Here is a 7891-nt window from a genome sequence, read left to right on the forward strand (position 1 = left end):
GGTCTGTGGATGTCCAACGGTAAGAGAGCGCATGCTCTCTCTGCAGGAAGGACAGGCCCTCGGGTCTCTGCATAATTGCAGTGTCGTTTGAAAGGCAGAGGCACTGTAAGGGCCTCAGGTCCAAGGGAGAGCAAAAAGATCCAAGCTGCCGTCTGCAAGGCACTGCTGGGATTTGAACCCAGGATCTCCTGTTTACCAAACAGGAGCCACGGCACCACCCCGCATGTTAGGTGTGGGGAGGGTGGATCAGAGGATGCATGAATCAACAATTTCAACTTCCTGCTGCCACCACTTGATGCGAGACAGTGATTGCATACCTCACTGAATTGGTTCTTGGGCATGTTTTGCTACCTTTTAAATATGATTGACATTTTTTTAAAATCAATGTACGCTGAGAACAGGAAGCCTCAAAATGGTTTCTGCTGTCCGAGGGCAACACTGCACAGAACAGGCTTAACAAAATGCCAAAACACACGACTCTGACGGGACGCAAACCCACAACCCCAACCTCATCTGGGAGTCTAGAAATGCAATGCGCTATCCATTGCGCCACAGAGCCTGTAGGTATGCCACGCTGGGCCTGTCCAGCTTGGCGGAGTGGCAAGCTGTTTGGGCAGAAAGACAGGTCCTCAAGTCTTTGCACAATTGAGGCACGGTTCAAAAACATAGAGTGTTATCAGTGTCTCCGATGCAATAGCAAGCCCAGAGACAGCCACCAGTCGAGAGGCACCGCTGGGATTCAAACGCAGGATCTCCTGTTTACTAGACTAGCCTGGCCGCACAATTGCCCTCCGGGAGGGCGACTCAGACGATCCAGGCTCCCAGAGAAGAGGCCAGGGGTTGGCTGACCGGGCACTGGACAGCTTTAAGGCATTTGCCGACAACTGAGTCGGGGCGGTTTGCAAAAGTAACCACTCACTGACCTCGCTATCCATGTTTGCGGGTCGCTTTTGGAAAAGCTTGCGCTTGCTGTCCTACTGCTTCAGACCAGATTCTGAAGTGTTAATCTGATGCACACTTTTCAATCCCAGGAGGCCACAGGAGGCCAAAACGTCATCATCGAACGTGATTGAGAACCGCAACGAGAGTGTTTACAAATGTGAGTATTACAAACCAAAACACGGTTCCCTGTCTTAAAATCGTATTTGTTGAGCTACTGTATCGTAAACTGCTGATTTGCATAAGGTGTCAATACGTGTAACGTTAAAGTATATTTGTGATTTCGCTGTAAAACACGTTTTATTACGTATAGCGACCATAGCATCTTAAAGATGATTACTAAATGTTTAACAACTGACAGGAACATGTTCTGAGAGAATTAAATGAGCACATCACAACACCAAACAGACATCTAAACGAGTGATGGATGTTATGTGAGTTTATGTAGAATTCTCTGTTGTCAACACTGCTTTAGATAAATGTAATGTAAATAAACATAGTTAGTAAACAAGTAAACATGAGTTATCTATTTCATTTGTCTCATAGTACTGTTGATAAATTCAGCAGCATTTGTATTGGATAAAAAGCCAGTTAACACAACAGCTACCTCATAAATGTAGTATTGAGCACACGAATCAGAGGGAACTGAATCTTGTGTGGATGTTACAGGGACAGATGAGACAAGTATGCTTGTCTGGTGAAGAGTGACTGATGAAGCAGTGCTGCCATCAAAGATATTTTGCGGTGGAGCAGGACCTGAAAGGAAAGGTGACTGCAGCATTTGTGGGAAAAAAGTTAAATCTGTAACTTAATATAAAGTTTGGTAATTTTGTTACTTCTAATACAGAGATCTAATGAAATTGTGCTGTTAAAATGACAACTTTTGTATTGTATTTGTGCATCTTTGTATGATCTGAAATGTCTGCTGCAGACTGGTGTGTGCATCGAGAAAAGAGAAATCCACAGCAGCATCCTGGAAATGGTTTAGTGTCATCGATGAGACCCTCCATCACTCCACCTGCCCTTTGTCTCTCATCTGGACCAGATGTTGCTGTGGCCTCTTCATCCTCAGAGACCAAAGAGCCAGCGAGAGCATCTAGAGAAAGACTAAAATACCAATATGTCTGAATAAAGCTTTGTTCCACTTGTCTTTATTTATGTTCATGGTTACTTTATTATTTTACTCATATATCCATGTTGTTATCAGTAAATAAAATATAAGTTTCATTAACATGTGTATTAATTAATTACTTGATAAAAAAACATGCTTGTTTTACTAAAAAATATAATTAATTATAGGTCAGCATTTATCATTATTATTGATCAGTATTATAATCTTAATTTCTAAGTAGTAATACTTACATTTTTTGAGTGTAAAATCCTCAAAAAAACACCTCCAAACACAAGATCTTCAAGCAGCTGATCCATGTCTCCTTTGTGCAAATATTGCAAACATGGAGGAAGATGTACTAGGTAGAGTCGTGTTACTGATGCTATGAGGTGTTTGATCACTTGTTGTGCTTATTTCATTTTATAACTAATACTACCTAACTTACAATTACAGGCTCAGGGTAAGATGGTAATAATATTTAACAATGAACAATCATAATGAGAAAAACTAAAAACATAATTATTAGGCTTGCTTACATCATAGTATGCAATTATATACACAGGGAAATATGATTAAATATCTCTGAATAATCAAAATATTCACATCATCGTTTATCAAAAATTGGATTTGTTTTTGTTATTGATAAGCCTCAGGGATGAAAAGAGAAATTCAACAAGAATTTAAGCTAGCTTTGCGTGTGGATAAACAATTTTGAATACAAAACAAAAGAAATAACTTATTCAAAAAATAAAGAATTTGGGTTTTCCTGACAAGAATTATTTCTTTAAGAATTAAAAAATACAAAAACCTAAATGAACCCAAAACGTATCTGTTATACTACAATCACAATAAAAGAACAGCTGTTTCTTCAACATGACCACAAAATGAACAAATTTCATCAATATCAAATATTTATAGAAAGATGAATTAAACCTGTCGCTATATGTTAAGTTGTTGCACTTGTTATAACGTCGTTGGTCACATGATAACGTCAACATGGCGGAAGACGTGCAGATCACATCCATACTCAACGACTGCGTTCGAAACCGCATACTCAATGAGTAGGTACTTATTTTCAATAAGTACTTACTTAACGAGCGCTAAAAGAGTACGTACTCTACAGCCAAATCTCGTTGAGTATGGATGTGATCTGCACGTCTTCTGCCATGTTGACGTTATCATGTGACCAACGACGTTATAACAGGTGCAACAATTTAACATAGCGACAGGTTTAATTCATCTTTCTATAAATATTTTGATATTGATGAAAATTGTTCATTTTGTGGTCATGTTGAAGAAACAGCTGTTCTTTTATTGTGATTGTAGTATAACGGATACGTTTTGGGTTCATTTAGGTTTTTGTATTTTTTAATTGTTAAAGAAATAATTTTTGTTAGGAAAACCCAAATTCTTTATTTTTTGCAAAAGTTATTACTTTTGTTTTTATGTTCAAAATTGTTTATCCACACGCAAAACTATAGCTTAAATTATTGTAGAATTTCTCTTTCATCCCTGAGGCTTATCAATAACAAAAACAACAAATCCAATATTTGATAAACTATGATGTGAATATTTGGATTATTCAGAGATATTTAATCATTTTTCCCTGTGTATATAATCACATACTATGATGTAAGCAAGCCTAATAATTGTTTTCAGTTTTTTCTCATTATGATTGTTCATTGTTAAAGATAAATGCCATCTTTCCCTGAGCCTGTAATAATAAGTTATGTAGTAATAATAATAAAAAGAAAATAAGCACAACAGGTGCTCAAACACCTCATAGCATCAGTAACACAACGACCCTACCTAGTACATCTTCCTTTTGCAATATCTGCACAAAGGAGACGTGGATCCGCTTCTCGAAGGTCTTGTGTTTGGAGAAGACAGTTGATTTTACACTCAAAAAATGTAAGTATTACTACTTAGAAATTAAGATTACCTCAGAATGCACTGATCAATAATAATGATAAATGCTGACCTATAATTAATTATATTTTTTAGTAAAACAAGCATTTTTTTAATCAAGTAATTAATTAATGCATATGTTAATGAAACTTATATTTAATTACTGATAACAACATGGATATATGAGTAAAATAATAAAGTAACCATGAACATAAATAAAGACAAAAGCTTTATTCAGACATATTGGTATTTTAGTCTTTCTCTAGATGCTCTCGCTGGCTCTTTGGTCTCTGAGGATGAAGAGACCACAGCAACATCTGGTCCAGATGAGACAAAGAGCAGGTGGAGTGATGGAGGGTCTCATTGATGGCACTTGAGACCATTTCCAGGATGCTGCTGTGGATTTCTCTTTTCTCGATGCACACACCAGTCTGCAGACATTACAGATCATACAAAGATGCACAAATACAATACAAAAGTTGTCATTTTAACAGCACAATTTCATTAGATCTCTGTATTAGAAGTAACAAAATTACCTAACTTTATATTTAGTTACAGATTTAACTTTTTTCCCGTAAATGCTGCTGTCACCTTTCCTTTCAGGTCCTGCTCCACCTCAAAATATCTGCAACAAAGGCACAGAAATCTAGAATCAGAAAAGTGCTTAAAGTTTTTTTTTATTATTAATAAACTGCAACTTAAGGTTTTGTCTGTAGTGTACTCACTCAAAGCCTTTGATGGCAGCACTGCTTCATCAATCACTCTTCACCAGACAAGCAAACTTGTCTCAACTGTCCCTGTAACATCCACACAAGATTCAGTTCCCTCTGATTCGTGTGCTCAATACTACATTTATGAGGTAGCTGTTGTGTTCATTGGCTTTTTATCCAATACAAATGCTCCTGAATTTATCAACAGTACTATTAGACAGATGAAACAGATAACTCATGTTTAGTTACTATATGTACACGTGTTTATTTACATTACATTCATCTAAAGTGTTGACAACAGAGAATTCTACATAAACTCGCATAACGTCCATCACTCGTTTAGATGTCTGTTTGGTGTTGTGATGTGCTCATTTAATTCTCTCAGAACATGTTCCTATCAGTTGTTAAACATTTAGTAATCAGGAGGGGCGGAGCTGAGCAGCGACATGTGAAGACGTACTTTTTCGAGCTCTGCTTAGATTGAACATTAATCTAATTTTCATTCTCCCCTTCCTGTCTTGTTCGGTGCGAACGGGTTTCTAAAGACTTAGCCTCGAATTAAAAAGAAAAAAATAAGAGTGAAAGCTGCTCATAATGCCCAAATCTCATAAACCGAAGCCAGGGCCTGAAGCCTCAGGCTTGTCTGACACGGACCCAGGCGCGGAAGCGGGGTCAGGGTCGGATCTCGACGCAATCATGGCTGCCATAAAACAAACGGAAAGAAGCGTGCTGTCCAGGATCGAGTCGTCAGTAGCGGCGGCTGCAGGTGAATTGCACAAGAAAATAGACAGCCTGGCGAGTGATTTAAGGGAAGAAATCCAAAATGTGCACGCAGAATTCACGAAGGTAATTGGAGAAGTACAGACACAAAACGCCACATTTTCAACCCGCATTGGCGACCTCGAGGAGGAAGCTAACAACCAGGCTAATCGGAATGTAACTCTGGAAGCTAAAGTCAATGCGCTGACTGCACAAGTCACTCGGCTGGCAGATAAGACCGAAGATTTGGAGTCCCGGCAACGACGAGATAACTGCAGACTAGTTGGAGTCGAAGAGGGATTTGGGAATATAAGACCAGAGAAAGCCGTAGCTGAATTGTTGAAGGAAGCGCTCGCCCTTGACTATACGCCGACGCTCGATCGCGCGCACAGGAGCCTGCAAACGAGACCAAAGGATGGGGATGCCCCGCGGCCATTAATCGTCAAGTTCCACTACTTTCAGGAGAAGGCAGATGTTCTTCGGAAGGCCGCGAGTGCGGGTCCCATCACCCACAAGGGCAAGCGTTTCAACATCTACCCAGACTACTCGGCCGGCGTCAGAAAAAAGAGAGCCGCTTTCACGGAGGTGAGAAGGATGCTTCGCGGGTGCACGGGCGTGAAATACGGTCTCCTGTACCCAGCTACACTGAAGATCACCGCCCCAGCCGGCGAGCAGGTATCTTTCGAAGACCCGGTTAAGGCAAAGCACTACATCGAGACCAATCTGCGCCTACGGGAGACGGAGGGAGAGTGACAGTTGATTCACGGGACTTTAGCAGGTATCACGCTGCGTGTCAACTTTTAAGTTTGCACATGATATATTTTGACGGGTAAATATCACCACACTACAGTTGGATGCACTTTTTGTTTGAACTATGGACAATGTCAAAGTACAATAATGTAAGGAAAGACAAAAACAAAAAACGGACTGATGATACACGACGAATAACCAAGCATAGCCTACTGCATTGTGCCGGGGTTCATGTAGACATCACTTGCCGTGGAAGATATCTTTTTCTTTGAATTACTGTTTCTCTTTTCTCCTTTCTGTGTTTTATTTAACTTTTTGTTATTATTTTCCTACCACGTGAATGCAAGTGTCGAATATTAAGTCTCAATCGGACACCTAAACCCTTTTATTTAATTTTTTAATGCCTCCCCCATTCTGTATTATTATTGTTGTCATTCGAGGGGATATCATTCAACTGTAGGTGTTAGGATTATATCAGCCTGTCACTAAATAAGAGCCAGCATACATGCAGCTTTGATAATATCGAGAGGAAAGCCCTACTATATTATGTTCTAAACTTTGCGGAGTTCAGGTCGGAGTTCAAGTTAGAGTAGACGTGTTATATGCATAGGAGAGAGTGTCGAGTTGTTAGGGCAGTCTTAGGTTTAAGCAAGACCAGCCCAGGAGTCCAGGACGGTAAGGGGTTTATTTATGTCTATATGTTTGTCAGTTTTCTTTTGGGTCTATTTGTGGTTTATGGTTTGTCTCAGACATGTACTGAAACACATAGGAGCGGTCTATTTCAAAACGATGTACCATGGTACCATCTAATGTAAATAATCAACAAGGTGCAGTTTCGTTCATTAGCTGGAACGTTAAGGGACTGAATAATATGGTTAAACGGAGCAAGGTATTTAGCCATTTGAAATCATTAAAACCTGACGTAATATTGCTTCAGGAGACACATTTAAATATTAACTCCCAAAAAAGACTGAACTGTAAATGGATTGGACAGATATATCATTCATGTTTTAATTATAAAGCAAGGGGAACAGCAATTCTAATCAGGAAAGGGATTCCGTTTGAACACTCTGACGTAATTTCGGATGCAAATGGTAGATATACTATCGTGGTGGGCAAGCTTTTTAATACGCCCATAATAATAGCTAACATTTATGGACCAAATTGGGACAATGCACAATTCTTTACTAACTTTTTTTCAACCCTTCCCGACCTTAATTCCTACAAATTAATTCTCGGAGGGGATTTCAACTGCGTCCTCAATGCACAGCTAGATAGATCAAGTGCAAGGTCCAATGCTCTCTCATCAGCAGCAGTGGTTATTAATTCCTTTCTTCGTTCATATGGCTTATCAGACCCCTGGCGGTCAAAAAATCCAAATACGAAACAATTCTCCTTCTTTTCTCCGGTGCACCACAGTTACTCCAGGATTGACTATTTTGTTGTCGACAACCAGTTTCTCCCTTTGATTTCCAACAGCAAGTATCACAGTATAGTGATTTCAGATCATAGTCCAGTGCAGCTGGATCTAATTTTTCCAATCAATGTAGCTCCCCAACGAACTTGGCGGTTAGATCCGCAATTACTTTTATGTGAACATGCTAGAACGTTTCTTAATAGTCAGATTGACTTCTTTTTGGAGGTCAATGACACTCCGGACGTGTCAAGGGGAGTTTTGTGGGAATCTATGAAAGCTTACATCAGGGGCCAAGTT

Source organism: Garra rufa, chromosome 2 (genome assembly GCF_049309525.1).
Source record: "Garra rufa chromosome 2, GarRuf1.0, whole genome shotgun sequence".
NCBI classification, from domain to species: Eukaryota; Metazoa; Chordata; class Actinopteri; order Cypriniformes; family Cyprinidae; genus Garra; species Garra rufa.